A 17,403-nucleotide genomic window follows, 5' to 3' on the forward strand; every position below is an offset into this window, starting at 1 on the left:
ATCTGCTAATTATTGAGTTTTTACGGTACTGGTTTCTGCAAAGTGAATTAGTTAAAAAATATATCATTGAAACAGCATACTACTCCTCATTCAAGAAAAGTACAGAACAATTTTTTTAATTAAAAAATATTATCCTGAAAATTATCCATGAAACATAGCTAAATCCTAATCCTTTAGTTAGTCCTAACCGCAATGAAAGTAAAATTTTAATATTTGGTCAATATTGGGAAACAAGGACCAAAAACATGCATTTTTGGGGCGTTTTTCAAACATTTTCTTATTCTGTGTCGACAATCAAGCCCAAAGACTTGGCTAAAGGCTAATTTCAAGTTATGTATTGATTCTAATTTTTGGAAAACACATTTTTCAATCTTTTTCGTAACCAATTAGCAAAAATAACATATAAGGCCAAAAAAAAATTTCCGGAAAAATTCAGCTTAAAATCAGATTTTTTTCCTTCAAAATACCATAAAAATACGAAGTCAGGAATAAAAAACATTTCGCATTTGTTTTCAAACCACTCGTGAGCAGACAAACCTTTATTTTTTTTGGCCTAATATTAAAATTAAGAGCTATAAACTCTTACCCTACACTCAAGATTTTGTATGCTTAGACTTGTGCCAAGACTTACAATTTTGTGACTACAATAATTGTAAGAAAACATGCAAAATTGCATGTTTTGGGACAAATTGCAAAAATATTAAACTTTGACTTATATTGCCAGTTAGGACTAACTAAAGGATTAGGATTTAGCTATGTTACATTTGGCAAAACTGGATAATATTTTTTTTAATCCGAAAAAATTAGTTCTGTATTTTTCTGGAATGGGGAATAGAGAGTAATCGCACAGCAACATATATGAGGTTCTGCATTATATAAATTTACTGTTTACATAATTTGTGACCAGTACATGTAATTCTTTTCAAATAAAATTTGTGTGCAGTGTACAAATTATTTTGATTTATATAATCATATAATTATCCATTACTATGTTCATTGTCTGATTAATATGATTCTTTTGTTTTGCTTTATCAGGGAGAAGTGACCAGCAACATATTTTCTACAACCCTGCCTTTCATTGCAATAGCTGGAGGTTGCAAAAGATAAACAACATCTTCCACTTGATGGCTTTAGAGATACTTTCTCCATAAATCTGACCTGGACTGTGTCATCTGTCCTTTTCACAACCTGTATAAAGATACAGAAAAATGAGAATATCGCCACTTTAGAAACTTACAAATGTGACAATAAGCCATTACTATTACATTTACATTAATACATTCAGCAATTATTTAGTGCTCATCTTGATATATGGTGAAATAAGGCTCTGAAGGTCACTGCCCTGATGATCAACCAATGAAGAACTTCTCTTGTGTACATGCCAGGTGTACGTACATGACATGATACTGTGGTATTTGGGTTTTTGTCAAAATATAATTGCAGTCAAAGCATGATGTTATTTCTTTTTTAATTACAATATAGATACATATCATTTAATACATCAATTTCTTGGTGGCATCAAACATATCACAGTTTAACATTATAGTGATATTTTGTTAAAATTTACTAAGATCATTTAAGAATCATGATAGTCATTATACTCACACAAGCTATGTATTAGATAATTGTTGTTGTGACATTGCCTCTCTGACCCAGCTGGGCACCTTCACAGTAACAAAATCACCAGTAGAACAAAGTGCAGCATTACCTATCAAAAAAAAAAGTGGACTATTTTGATGAAAGGAATTTCTTCTTGAGATATGTTCAATAAAGAGTACATGTACATTGCATTGCAGTCAGTTAATTTGAGATTAAAGAGATTTTTAAGTCAGTACACATAGTTGGCAGTGGTGATACAACCCACCCTTTTTTATTTCAAACCCACCCTTTTTATTTTATACCCTTTATACCAAAACTCCGAAAACCACCCTTTCTATGCGTGGTTACTTAACTGGTTATGGTGGTCCAGGAGGTGCAGATTGCATCCAAAGAGAATGGGATTTCAATGTGTTTTTTGTTTCATTTAAGTGTCATTCAATTGGAAATTGCAGTAAGCTTTGAGATTGCAATTGTTGATTTCTAAACCCACCCTTTTTATCAGTGACCACGCTTTATATTTGGACACTGTTTGTGATATCCATATTATAGCTTGTTTTCAATGCTAAGGCCAAAAAAGAAATGCAGAAATTCAGATTGTTTTTCTCAAAATACGTACCATAAAAATACCTTTATTTTTTTTTCCTAAGTGTATTATAATTTTGCAAATATTGTACATGAGCAGGGTATTAAAAATTGGGACAGCGGTCCGAGATAGGTCATCCGAAGATATCAGTAGTGAGCACTACACATAGTAATATTCATGTGAAACATTTTTTTTGCAATTTTGTGAAACCCTATTGTTCCTTTCCAAGCCAATTTTACAAGTTGACCTCAAATAACCTTTGACCCCAATATGTGACCTTGAATGCCCCATTACATGAAAGCTCCCATAATACAGCTTTGGTTCAAGCTTGATTGCAATTGGATGTGAACTGTTCCTGTGATACCAGATTTTCAGCATATTTAAAAGTTGATGTCAAATGACCTTTGACCTCAGTGTATCAGTAAGCTGCTACTCAAGATTCTCCCCTTCAGGTCTGCCTTTGTTTTCAAGCCAACCTTACGTAAAAGGCTGCCATTTTTGATGGTGACTGTGTGTTGGCTAGATCTAGTACCATTTCAGCATACTGTTCCGGACTACATTTTGAGAAAAAGTCACCAGACTTTTGTGATAAATTTGAATATTATAATTTACCTACCTTCTTTGGCATAAAAGAATACATTTGCATTCGCTGCCAGCTGTCTAGCCTGAAGTAGTATTCACATTCAATGTAATTTCTGTAGACAGAAAAGTAAAAACACATTAATATATATGTTATTAAGTATTGACCACAATTACCAATCCACCCAATCTTGTGTGATTTAATGGTGCTTGTCAGCATGCTTACTACATCAGCCTTTTTACACATAAACAGTACTTGAATCACTAGTCTTGCCTGCGCTTTCGCCACCATTGGCTTCACAGATATTTGGAAATCTTTCATAAAGTCTCTATCAGTGCATTATTTCAGCTTTGGAGCACAATATCATCAATTATAAGCTACAAAAATTGGATCTATTACCCCACTAACCTTACACCACAACCCACTATTACCACCCTGACAACCCTACCCCACTATACCTATACCTGCCACCCACTATTACCCCACTAACCTTACACCACCACCCACTATTACCACCCAGACAATCCTACCCCACCACCACCACCCAGACAACCCTACCCACCACCCTAACCTGCAACCCACTATTACCCCACTAACCTTGCACCACCACCCACCATTACCATGCGCGTATTTTGGGGGGGCTTTGGGGCGCCAGCCCCGGGTCAAAGAAGGCGGCAAAAACTAAGGGCGGCGGAAGAATGGGTGCAAAAACAGGGCGGCAAAAACGAAGGGCGACAAAACTAATTAGCAAAGAAAAAAGGGCGTACAAAATTGAAAAAGCATAAAAAATTTTGAAAAAAATGTTGCTTTCAGGTAGCTAGCGCCTGAAATCCTTTTTTTTTTTTTTTCTCTTCACTTTTTCAAACGACCGTGAAAAAATTTGGGTTAACCTTTTCGGGCTGTTAAGGAAGGCGGCAAAATTGTTTCTTCTTCAGCCCCCCGGGGTTGGGGCGGCCACGGCACGCCACTGATTACCACCCAGACAACCCTACCCCACCACCCTAACCTGCCACCCATGATTACCCCAAGTAACCTTGCACTATACCACCCACTATTACCACCCAAATAACCCTACCCCACCACCCTAACCTGCCACCCACTATTACCCCACTAACCTTGCACCACCACTCACTATTACCACCCAGACAACCCAACCCACCCCTAACCTGCCACCCACTATTACCCCCAAGTAACCTTGCACTATACCACCCACTATTACCACCCAAATAACCCTACCCCACTACCCTAACCTGCCACCCACTATTACCCCACTTAACCTTGCACCACCACTCACTATTACCACCCAGACAACCCAACCCACCCCCTAACCTGCCACCCACTATTACCCCCAAGTAACCTTGCACTACCACCCACTATTACCACCCAAACAACCCTACCCACCACCCTAACCTGCCACCCACTATTACCCCATTAACCTTGCACCACCACTCACTATTACCACCCAGACAACCCAACCCACCCCCTAACCTCCCACCCACTATTACCCCCAAGTAACCTTGCACTACCACCCACTATTACCACCCAAACAACCCTACCCACCACCCTAACCTGCCACCCACTATTACCCCATTAACCTTGCACCACCACTCACTATTATCACCAGACAACCCACCACACCACCCTAACCTGCCACCCACTATTACCTCACTAACCTTACACCACCACCACCCACTATTACCACCTAGACAACCCTACCCCACCACCTAACCTGCCACCCACTATTACCCCACTAACCTTACACCACCACCCAGACAACCCGCCACCAACTTACCAACTTAAGTTGATAGGTGTCACAAATTGTTTGGTTGAGTCATGTGTCGGCTTTGACTTTGTTTCTCGATCTGTTCTGACTAGAATGTCAAGTATGGACTACATGTAGGGGGAAATATAACCACCATCCACTATGACCCCACCAACTATAATTACAATACCACCCACTATGACTCCACCACCCACTATTACCCCACTAACCTTACATCACCACCCACTATTACCACCCAGACAACCCTACCCCACCACCCTAACATGCCACCAACTTACCCTGACAAGGCAACAACCCTACTCCATCACCACCCTTACCCCCGCCACCCACTATTATATAACCACATTACCATCTACTATTACCTCAGCACCTGAGACAAAAAAAACCCAACAGGGATCGGAATTCACCATGTGCAATGAGCCAGGTCTGTTACGGATTTATGTGCATGCATGCTCAGATCAAGCAACCCAATTGTCTGCTTCAATAACTAATTGTACCTAATGTGCATGAGCAGTCCAATTAGACTGGCGCGACATTTAAAATGACCTCGCTTGGATCAAAAAAAACTTGACAGGATGAACGATGTGTATGTGAATTGGGAACAAACTTGTGCTTCAAACTACATATTATTGAGACTTACATCATGATTTGTAACCATTGCAATGCATTATAGGGTACTACACCCTGACCAAATTTGTGCCTATTTTGCATTTTTATCAAAAATTATAGCACATTGGTGACAAGTAAGATATGTATATTATAGGGGCAAGGACTACAACTACTACATTAAAAATTCAGGAACTCAGGGCAAGTAGTTATTGATTTATTGATCAAATATTGGTTTTCCCTCATTTTTGACTGTAACTCCACAACTGTTGTCTGTGTTGGAATAAAATTTCCGGTGCAGTAGTTGTAGTCCTTGCCCCTATAATATACTTATCTTACTTTTCACCAATGCGCTATAATTTTTGAGAAAAATGCAATAATAGGCATTAAAATTTGGCAGGTGTAGTACCCCTTAAAGAAATAATACACCATGTCATGGGCAACTTAAAAATATTAATATGTAGTTTGAAGCACAAGTTTGTTTTAGACGATCGTTGTTAATCTGTAACTAACAACGGTGAAACATGATTGAATCCCTAAATCACCACCTTATCCTACCCCATTACCCCCCCACCCTCACTATTTCCCCACCATGTACCTTACCCCCCTTCACTTTACTCTGTACATTCTTTGGTCCTCTGTTATTTCGGAAAACCCAGCCACATCATCGCATGTGAATATTTCTCTCTTGACTCTTGGAATGAATTTTAGTAACTTGGCAAGCATAAATAAAATTTCCACAAAAATTCTTCTTCTCCATACCTACCAACCAAGCATTAAAGACATTGTTTAATACATAGTGGCAGCTCTACGGGAGGGAAGTGGGGGCATTTTCTTTCCCCAGTTTTGAGGCAAAAACCCCAATTACATAAATTTCTGTCGATTCTCCCCCCGAAATTCACTTTGCACCCCAATGCCCCCCCCTGAAAAAAATTCCTGGTGCCGCCACTGTTAATACTGTGTATTTCCTGACTTACAGAGCAGAATATGTAGAGATTTTAACCGCATGTTAGCTAAGCTCAACTAATGGTTTGATTTAGTTTACACAATGCATTTCACATTAAGTTAATTTTTAATTGTAAATATATTGAACGGGTTTTGGAACCTAAAATTTGCTTACCGTTGACCCTTAATTTTGGATTTACTGTAAGGGTCCATTTGGATCCTTTAATCTTTGACATTTTATGCTACGCTTGGATGGCAATGGTTTGTCTAGATAGCATTTCCAAATACTTTAAATTCCCTAAAAACATGGAAAAAGTGAGTCCTGGTAAGCTCAGAGTAAATCCTGGTTCTAGCTAACATTTGGTGAACTAGGTCCATGACTCACTTTTTTCTCCAAAACTGAGTTCTGGATGAAAAGCAGTTAATTTCACCCTTGACTTTACCTTTTGTTTTAGTTCCTCTGCACAATTTCTCTCTGTCTCTGTATAATGTTTGTCAACTTTCTTCAATTGACTGAGCAAGTCATGAAGATCTGAAATAATAAGAACATGGGCAATGTGATTATTAACTGCATAAAAGTTAACTTTTTACTTTGGGAGTATATGAGGTGAGGACCAGACATATCATTTTGTGGCATGATGTCCTACATATACGGTACCCAGGCCAGTGCAATGTAGGTGATGCGATCAAGCAAAATCAGTCGGAACATTTCCAAAGATATGAGCAATTAAGGAGTTTCCAAAACAAGAGGCAAAAAAGGAAACATTTTCTTTGTTTAGCTATATCTCAAAATCAATATTTCCGAGGTTCCGCTGATTTTGCTTGATCGCATCACATAATGTTGTTTAAAATTTGAAACACAAAATAGTAAATCAGTACAATAATGCACCATATTGCTCTCAAAGGTGCTAGATAGGATGTGTGATGATATGATGGTATCAGTGAGAGACAATAACTATAAATCTCTTGTTTTTGAGACAAAATGTTTCTTTTTTGCTATGTGACCGTACACCACAAATGGGCTGTTGGCGGCAATTTCACTTTGTGAGATAATGGATAAGCATTTTTTGCTCAAAATAAGCTTTACACTGATATATTAAGGGTGCACACAGCACACCAGTAAATAGCCTCCATTGACTTTCTGTACAAACATGGTCCGGAAAAACATCATTTTCTTGACTTCAGAGCGACTCAGCTCTTCAAAACTTACACTTTCTGCAAGTTGAAGGTCAGCTGAAGACATCTAGTCCAGAGAAATCATACGAAGTCCATCGGGTTTTTTTTTCAGAAAATTGATGACTAGATCACCCTATAGCTTATGGCGACTCACAAATAGCTTGCTGTCTCTGAAATGTACATTTTAGGAGATTCCTATTTACTGGTCACTGGCGCACACCGTCGACGCCCCATACGATAAATATAAATTTAATACTCCGCTGGTGAGCTCCTGGCGAGGTGTAGTGCGCGACAGCCCAGTGGTATTTCACTGAACGCAAGAAAAGGAGTTCTATCTGATTGGCTAGCAATCGATCGCTTAGGTCGCTCAGTAGTCAACTACAAACTCATGCATTCAATTCGATTGAAATCGATTATTCTATTATTGACGAAGATAAAGAGCGTGATAGTGTGTCAATAATGTACATTGTATTGCACCTGGTTTTACCAGCATTCCTTTATAAAATAATTTTCTCAAAGAGTTAAATATTATCAAAATTTTTACCCAGGATTTCAAATGTTTTACATCAAAATTGCAGTTAAACATATCCACAGCAAAATACCGGTCCTCACTAATTAGTACATTTAATTTCCAGTTAGTACATTTAAACGAAACCTGTGATTTACGTGACAACAAATAAAATTTTCTTACAATAGAAATATCATATGGGATACTGATATGGTAGGTCGCAACCGCCCTAACGTGGAGCTGCTACGCCGTAGCTGACTTTTTTGTTCCGTGGAGCCAAATTGACCAATCATGTTAGAGTTTTTCATTACTCGGAGGTAAAACTGACCAATCAAGTACGACTTACTCATTACGTGAAGCGAATTTAGTCATTAAGAATTTGCCAGACGAGCTTCACGTGAAGTTGCAAGATATCCTCGGTCACGATAGTTATGATTCAAAAAGTAATTTATGAAAAGTACGAACCGACTTATTATTAAGATGGACATGCACTCACAAGAAACTCATACAGTATTGTACACAACTGTGGTAAACCATGCACACAATTCTGCGATCTGCAGTGTATCGCGGGAGCTGATTTGTACATCTTATGTGGCGTGGCTCATGGAATTCGACCTTCAGCAAACCAGTTCGGATTTACTTCATATACTAGTAGTAGGCCATACATACTGTAGTTACGGTACTGCCCGTTTTCCTATACACAATACTCAGTGCGCTCACCATTGACGCGTGACCTAGTGTATGTTAGAAGTATTATGCCATTGCCTATATGACGTCACTGTGTAAAAAAAAATAACCAGTCAATATTTAAAGTATTCTCTGAAATTCTAGAAAATATAGTTTTGTAACATTTCCTAAATTTTTAGCTAATTTAGGTGTTTGGAAATATTGGTACTTTTGTGTTTTAGGAAGGATATGTAAACGACAGATAACACCAAAAAATATGAACAAATTATTTCTAAACCGTGTTAAGTCTGCAAACCATTATGCTTCTCATTTTCAAGAACGCTGGTTAACAATAAGCAGACTATTGTCTCATTTCGTAAACAAAAGCCCAGACAGTATTGTTACCTTGTGTTCGCTTTATAATCATTCACCCAACTGAAACTATAATACCAGCTCATTGTTCACTGCACAGGTAAAACAGACACAAGTGCAGTGTGTATTTAACCAGAGAAGATCTGATGTAACATAGTTGAGCTGTTTTCATTGAGTGTTATCTTGGTTTAATAGCTTTTAATGGGGTTTAAGTCCTTCAAAGGTCGTGGTGAATTCTACTGTAGACATATGACTGCATCATGATTATTTTAAAGTCAACAACATTCAACAATATGATCACCGTGATAGTATGACAGTATCAGTACCGTGGGTGTCAGTGATCCTGGCCTGACACAGTAGACAAACAAACAAACACGCCACACACATGGCACATGCATGCAAGGTAACATTGACTATACACTAATCAAACAATGGTATTGATCCTGTACAACTGTTGGTGGTTTATTTACATTCGATTCATTTAAAATCCACATAGTAAACATTAATTTTGGCAAGAGTTTTCTCTCTGGAACGATGATGCATCAACTGGCTCCAGCGTAATGAAAAGATCTAACATGATTGGTCAATTTAGCTCCGCTGTTTAAAAGTAAGCTACGCCGTAGCAGCTCCACGTTAATGGCGGTTACGGCCAGCCATATACTGATCATGCGAAAATCAGAAACATAGAATAGAAACAGTGTGGCGGCTCTCAAAATCTCAAATTGTATGCATAGCCTGAGTCGCACGGCCTATCTCAAACAAAATCACCATGCGTAGTTGTTGAAAAACGTGAGGATTTATCGTACTACCACGGCAATTTTTAACACGAACATATAGGGATGATGACGGTGTGTGGCGTGCACTCTAAAGAATTTTTATGTTTACATGTTAATATAATATATCATAAATTTGGATACTGGTAAACATAAACATAATTAGACAGGTTTGATTCAATTTTGAGGGGTTTTTACTATGCAAATTTATAAGCTAATTTACATGGTATCATATTTAGCCTTTTTTGCTATCTACTACTGATAGCAATGACAAAATTACACACTTAAATAGCTTGATACAATGTAACATTTTTACATTTTATTGTTCATTTGCAAATGTTTTTATACACTGAATGATAGAAAAATTGTATTAAAATATTGCTTGAATTCAAAAACAAATGCCTGAATCTATTTTCTGTGTACTTTTTGTTTATTTGTATAGAGTGGAGGTCCAAGCCAATGAAGGGACTTGGGCATGTATTGCATACATACCGTATTTCGTCAAATAGTCGCCCCCCCCTCAAATAAATGCCCCCACCACTTTTTTCAACCAAGATGTTTCAAAAATGCCGATATTTCCATGCTATCTTGTGTAGTAAGCTTACCAAGTTGCTCACATGGTCGATAATAGTGTCACTTTTTGGCGAAAATCTGGATTGGAAGCCCGGAAGTGAACCAGAAGTCAGTGTTTCTAGTTCATAGTTCGTCATTTTAGCGAGAGTTTTTAGTTTACCTAATGATCTTAACATGAATTATCGTTCTAAAATTGATCTTGAATAAACGCCCCCCTTTGGGAAAATGTAACGCCCCGGGGGCATGTATTTGACGGAATACGGTACTTTGAGTTCAAAACTTCAAAACAAGGTATATTGTACACCTACTATCTCCCCAATATACATTGCTTGTGAAATTAGGCCGACATTGAGAGGGGATTTTTAAATTGTGTTAGTGAAGCACTTGAAGCATAACTAAAGAGCATTTTATAGGCCTACATGCATGTATAATTATGAGAGTTGCAAACTATTACATCATCTCTCAAATTGTTACTGGATGCAGTGTAGTTGGCTGCAAGTGCTTCACATAGCCACTGGCACTGGCATATGGCAGTTCACACTCTCTCTTTCTTTTGAAAGCCATGTAAGAGGCTCTGTGACTGTGTGCACTCACCGAGACACTGTCCCTCCAATTGTCAAATGGACTCTGCCATAACCACATACATTGGTGCACCCATTCCACTTCCAGCAACTTTTTCTGAAGGCATCCTTGTCTCGAATTTGCCGCTCAATTCTCTGTTGCAGATTCTCAAAGAAGAGTGCAGGGTTGATTTCCTTGGCCATGTCAATATCTCTATGTGCAAACAAACATTAAAACAAACAAATTGATAAAATAGAGGAAAATTGGTGTTTGTGACCTATATTTTGAAAAAAAATTCTGACTCCAAGGGGAAACCCTTCTTGGGCACCCCTCATGGTGCCTCACCAAATATTTTTCAATTTTCACCCCACCCCATTTTGACAATCATCCTAACGCGATCTTAATTAAATCCTGTGTCTTAAGCTGCATGTTAGTAAAATCATGCTGCGTTGTCCTCTTTGAAAATCAAGAAATTCATTTTTTTATCTCTTTTTATTTTATTTTTTTTTACAAAAAGGAGAAAATAAAACTCAAAATTTGTATTTGATTTCAAGTTTTTGATTTTTTCGCATATTTTGGAAGCAGATATTATTAAATAGTAGTATAATATTTTGTAGCAGTGACTACTATCACTACAGTGACGTATAATTACCGAGGTAGAACCGATTTGCAATTGCCATTAGAACTTGACCTGTTAACTTTTTTTGCCACTTTAATATACATCATCATTTCCATAGTAGAGGCTAATATTTATATTTTTGTGATCCTTACAATTGAATAGAATAGGTTCCCTGATTTGGCAATTCCAATATGCCTTATGAAAGCTAGATTTTTACACATCTTTAATTTTCAGGAATTCACAGCTAGCAGCTAGAAATGTAAACAAATAAGTTTCCTGCAGAGAGAATAATTGAGAGTAAATATATATTTTTTTTTCTTTATTTTTTGGGACAAGTTTCAACTTCATATCAAAACATTTGTTTACCAAATTTTTATTTTAAACTTAAAATATAAATTCTATGGTGTTGCTATAGAATAATGAGTAGGGATTTCAATTTAGGCACATTTTCAATGAATCTACCAGCAATAAATATTAATCGGTGGTGGTTAAAATAATTAACGTAAAAATAAAAAACAATACATCTGGCATAAATAATTTAAAAGCGTAAAGCAGGCTCTTGTTTGCACATGCATGTCAAGAAGCCAGTGTGGTCTTGTTAATCAAGCTATACTTTAAAGACACGCTAAATTGAAAATACATGGCCTAATGCAATATGTGGAAACAGCAGCCAAGATTTTGTTTTTGTTAATGGATTTATATGAACAGTAATATTAATGTGGCGACTCAGTGAATATTAATATACATCCACGGCTTAAGTACGGCCAAGTGATAGGATTCCCCACCCCATATTAAAATGTGGGCATCCTTAACTAGCAAACCACAGCCATGTTCACATCCCATTTTACTGGTTGGAAAATCCCGGGTGAGTTACAACATAATCCCGGCCCTCGCCCCGGTAAAGTCCCAGCCCAATTTCTTGCCTGTGAATACGAGCTGATCATAGGACCAATACGAGGAAAATCATGATGGTACGGTAACGGTACCAAACTAAAAACTATCCATTTTGGCCCGAGTGGGGCACAGTGTCATTTCGCACCCGCTACAAATAGTACATATGCCCCATTCCACCATCTTTGTCTGCGCCTGTACCACACACGCATGATACGGTCTTGGAATAATTTGCTAAGAACTGTTACCTTTTAACTTAAATCTTTTTTTCTTTTTCTGGCATGCACGTATTTTGGGGGGTGTCAGCCCCCCCGGGTCAAAGTAGGGGGGCGGCAAAAAACGAAGGGGCGGCGGAAGAAGAAGGGGCGGCAAAAACAAGGGTGGCAAAAACGAAGGGGGTGGCAAAACGAATTAGGAAAGAAAAAAGGGCGCCAAAAATTGAAAAAGCATAAAAATTGTGAAAAAGGTTGCTTTTGGGACGCTAGCGCCTAAAATCCTTTTTTTTTTTTTTTTGCTCTTCACTTTTTCAAACGACCGTGAAAAAAATTGGGTCAACCTTTTCGGGCTGTTAAGGAAGGACGGCAACATTTTTTTCTTCTTCAGCCCCCGGGTTGGGGCGGCCACGGCACGCCACTGTCAGTGGCAGGCAATTGTATAATAATTTGGTAACAAATGGGAAGGACATTTTCAAAATACTCTTAAATCTTTTGCACTGGCAGATTTGACTCTCTTCACAATGTAATTAGGAAGTCAGTTTCCCATGATTCATATCATTTCATCATCACATGCACACCTCAATCGACCAAAAGAAGCTGTATGCCATAGCATAGCATCACATGGAACAGGCATGACCTACAAGTAAATAAAGTAATTCTTGGCCAAGCTCGAGCGTACATGTAATGCGTACCTGTTGCCATGATGTAGCTTATTAAGCGTGTACACAACAACTGAGGTAAAGCAAAGAAAATTGGAATTTACTACCAGCCCCGACGGCTATGTCGTCAATGCATGTCACTCCATAACATGATAAAAGAAAAGATTTTTCAAGGAAACCTACATTTATGTTGTCTATACCTACTTCACTTGACCCAAAATGATTTTTTTTTTATGAGACAATCGCACATGGAATTTTATAGGGATTGTGAATAATAGTTCCACAGAGAAAAGCTGCACTCTCGATCATGAGACTATGCCGTGTCGTTATTTAATTGATGCATTAAATGTTGGCTGAACTTTTTTGATGAAAGTCAATCTTTTGACAAGATGTAACTTTGCTATGGAAAGTGCTATGACAAAACGGTTTTCAGTTTTGGTTTTTTTACTCAAGGCCGAAGGGCTTTAATTTGATATATAAAATGATGCGGTTTGATGGCAAATTTGAATTCACCTTTCATATACATCATTACCATGATTACATGGGCACGGCCTGGTCATGTGGTGATGTCGTCACATTTGTTGACAAAATTAATATACCAGCATGCGCGCCAGGCCAGGCAGGGGAGTCCAAACCACAAATGTGCCAGTAAAATCCGCAAGCATTAACCTCAAAATTAATACAGCACAGTTCTCAATGCACACCATGCATCATGCATGACACACGCACATTGAATCCATTGAACATGATGAACACTGAATGTGAAGTACTGTTATTCATGAAGTAACATGGATATGGCATGTATGGTAAGCTTACCATCCAATGCATTGATCATGACTTGTGCGCCGAAAAGCCCTCAAAATCAACTTTATCGATGCCCAAATTTCATGCAAATTACATCTGCACCCTCTTTAGATTTTACTAAAATAATAATAATATTGAATAAAACCGACAGTACTCACCAATTTTGTTTTCCGGTGATTAGCACAGCGCTGACATATCACATGTGCCGTGTTTTCTGTTTACATCCCTCGATGACCACTCGATGACCTTGAAATTTGCGTTTTTTCATAATGACGCGCGCAGAAAAAGGTCATGGAACGTGACAAAACTGTCAGAAAATGAACCGATAAAGTTATGTATTTCACGTAATATGATTGGTCAAAGTGGGTCACGTGATAACGTGTTGCATACCCCTTCGTATTATAGTATGGTAAGTAAGATGCTGCTGACGTCACTGTAACTCTTGTGTAACTCTTAGTCGTGAAAAATCGCTTAGCAAATTTGGCATGGAAGAGTGTCATACATTCAAATTATAACATCTCAGCCGTGATCTGCAGATGTGATGCTTTGTCGCCAACAGAGGGCAGTATTTAATTCTCATTAATAGAATGATACTGCCCTCTGTTTATCGTTTTAGCGATCGATAGAGGGGGAAATAGGCAATTTCTAATGACAGTGGGGGTATAACAGTAATTTATACATTAAAAATACACATTTGACACCATTATTTTTATTTTTATTAGAATTTTAATGAGTTTTGTTCAACATAATTCGGAGAAATTGACGGATAATACAGGTTTACCTAAAGCTCTTGCCCCAAGCGTGGGTTTACTCGGTATTTGAGTGGAAGACAATCTCAAATGTTGTCACTGACCATGAAGTGGTGCTACGGTTCAGTGAACATTACTAATTTAAGGGTATTGATTCCTAAATATTTGAATGTTGTGCTGAGAGTTGTCTTACAATATTGGCAATATGTTTGTTATCTACAATAACATAAAATGTTTTAAACAATAAAATAGCAGATTTTAATGATGAAATTATGCAAATTAATATGCTAATTAGCTAATTAATTTGTTTGGTGTTCCATTTACCCCACAACAGATCCACTTGGGGTAAATGGAACACGGTTGACTGACTTCAAATATATATAACATGTTAATATTTTTTTTACTAATTGGCTTAATTATTATGAAATTATATACTACAAATAACTAATTCATGGTAGATTAGGCCTCCTATTGATTTTTTAAATATCTGAAAACCATTTTTTCTGTTATGTACCGAGAGAAAGTGTATTTTTACGTGGTATTTTACCATGTTTATAAAAAGACATGAAAACAAAATTATTTTTGTTAATCTTTTGTTTAGTCACAAAATATATGTTAAATAAAATATTCTGATGTCTTTTCAATGTAAATATAGCTATGAATGTAGCCTCCTTGCAAGTAATGCCCCTTGTTCCAATTACCCAACCCACTGTTCCATTTACCCAATTTGTTGGGGTAACTGGAACACCATGACCATGCATGTATTTGGACCGATACAAGAAACAAAGCCATAAAATGGGAGTTTATCTGTTAAAACAAGTTGTAAAAACATATTATCTACTTATTGAAACAAACAAAAATCAGATATGGATACCCTCCTGACCACAGAAAGTGATTTATTGCTTAAGCGTTCCATTTACCCCAATTTACCCTATTGCGATTTTCAAAAAATGAAAATTATTTGATATTAGAAAGACATGCTTCGTATTCAGAATGCAATTCGATAGGTCCGAGGTGCTCTCATGTCCCACAAAAAATACTGTCGAAACGCCATAAACGCTCATTTTAGATCCCTTAAGCAGATCAAGACCTATTAAAGGTTGAAGACAGCCAGAAATAGGATGCAGGATATAGTGCAAACACCCTTGGAACAAACCAACACTACAGTGTATCCTGTCTGTTGTCCAATTCTTTGTCTTTACACGAATCGTAGTATTTAAAGATCATCCTCCGGATGTTATCTGGGACATGGTACCATTCGAATGCGAACTGAATCAAGTTGTGAGGAACAGTGCCATATACGCATTTTGGAGATCAAGCCATGTTGTCACAATTCCATTTCTTTTGCCATCCTGGCGCATCTCGGTTACTGTATGTTCTACACACCCGGATACTTTCTCCTTGAAGACTTTTTGAATGGATTTGTCAATGTAGTTTTTTCCAGTCAGGTAGGTAATGGTCCTTTGAGCTACGATTCGGTGTATCCTTCGTGAAGAGAATACCAAACAAATCCCAACTCTAATCCTAACCCTAACTCTAATCCTATTAGTATTTCGTGCTCTCTTACACTAAGGATAAACCTAGGATTCCCATTGCAAGATTATACCACTGGAATTCTTCAGTGTGATTGGTCTGAAGTGGGAGGGATCTGACGTCTCAAGACGGTTTCACCCATTACCCAACTCTCCCCCTAAGGTATATTTCCAGTCCTCGATATACTGCATATTACTTCGTGCAGAAGTGCTGTTGTTTTAGGGCAGTTTTTCCAAAGTAAGTAGTAGGGTATGCGGTTAGTGCTTGGAGCACTAGAATTTCTTCTTTTCAGCAAGTATTTTGAAAATTCGGCAAGACTTGGTTTGGTATTGAATAGTTTCTTTGGGTTTTCAGCTCCAGCTTCCGAACTTTGTTGTGTAGCCTTATGATCTTATGGAAGTCTTTCTTCAGCTTCTTAGCCTCCGTCATGTCACCATTTTTTAGCGCCAATTTGAATTGGCATTTTGTCTCCTTGAGACGTCTCAACTTTCTTTGTTGTCTTGACGTCTTTGGTTTTTTATCTGCCGTTCTTGATGATGCTGGTTTCACTCCGAATCTGACCACTTATCTTTTGTGGACGCGATTCTATAAGTTGTTGAGCTGCTCGGCATGGCATATAGCAGGTGATACTCCAATTTCTTGAATATATTGCCATAGCTCGATAGATGTTTTGTTGCCATGGTAACATAGGTCAATGTCCATGGAATCATATAGACCTGGCCCTACATCATTTACAATTCAACTTATTTTTTTGCATTGAATTTCTATAATGAAAAATTTGAGACTATTTTGATTTAGATCGAAGCATTTATCAGGTTTTTACCCCTGTGGAGGTTAAATCACGACCTTTGACCTTTTTGCTTATAATGCCAGAAGGGTATGTCACAGATAGGTAAAGTATACATTTTCTGGATCGCTATGACAAGAGGAACAATTTGGCGACCTTTTCAACAGCATTTGAGCAGTTCGAATTTTTTGACCCCTGTATGAACTTTGACCTGCCGTTATCTCAAAATGCTCAATGCTGACAGAGGTCCAGGAAACTGTTTTTTGAAATTTGTGACCTTGAGAAGAATAAACAAAAACTATGGACACCAAAACAAGCTTCTGTGGAAAAATTACGTTTGGCAGCCTGATAACAAACACATGTATAAGACTAGACTATGTTTGAGAGGTGATTCCTATGGACTCGGATGAAAGTATTGTAT

At 37.7% G+C, this 17,403-nt stretch overlaps 1 long non-coding RNA gene across 5 annotated transcripts; it reads right to left on the reverse strand.

Annotated features, from left to right (window-relative positions):
• Positions 1-1,008: 1,008 nt before the first annotated feature.
• On the reverse strand, positions 1,009-10,772 carry LOC140164394 (uncharacterized). Of its 5 annotated transcripts, none has more exons than XR_011860520.1 (5): positions 10,759-10,772; positions 6,540-6,628; positions 2,799-2,877; positions 1,606-1,708; positions 1,009-1,188 (listed from the first exon to the last, which is right to left on the reverse strand). It is a non-coding gene; the product is annotated as an uncharacterized lncRNA (long non-coding RNA). The 5 variants fall into 5 exon arrangements; XR_011860521.1 differs by lacking the exon at positions 10,759-10,772 and adding an exon at positions 10,197-10,326; XR_011860518.1 differs by lacking the exon at positions 10,759-10,772 and adding an exon at positions 10,084-10,326.
• Between the last annotated feature and the right edge of the window lie 6,631 nt (positions 10,773-17,403).

The sequence above is a fragment of the Amphiura filiformis genome, chromosome 11, assembly GCF_039555335.1.
Source record: "Amphiura filiformis chromosome 11, Afil_fr2py, whole genome shotgun sequence".
In the NCBI taxonomy this organism is placed as follows: Eukaryota; Metazoa; Echinodermata; class Ophiuroidea; order Amphilepidida; family Amphiuridae; genus Amphiura; species Amphiura filiformis.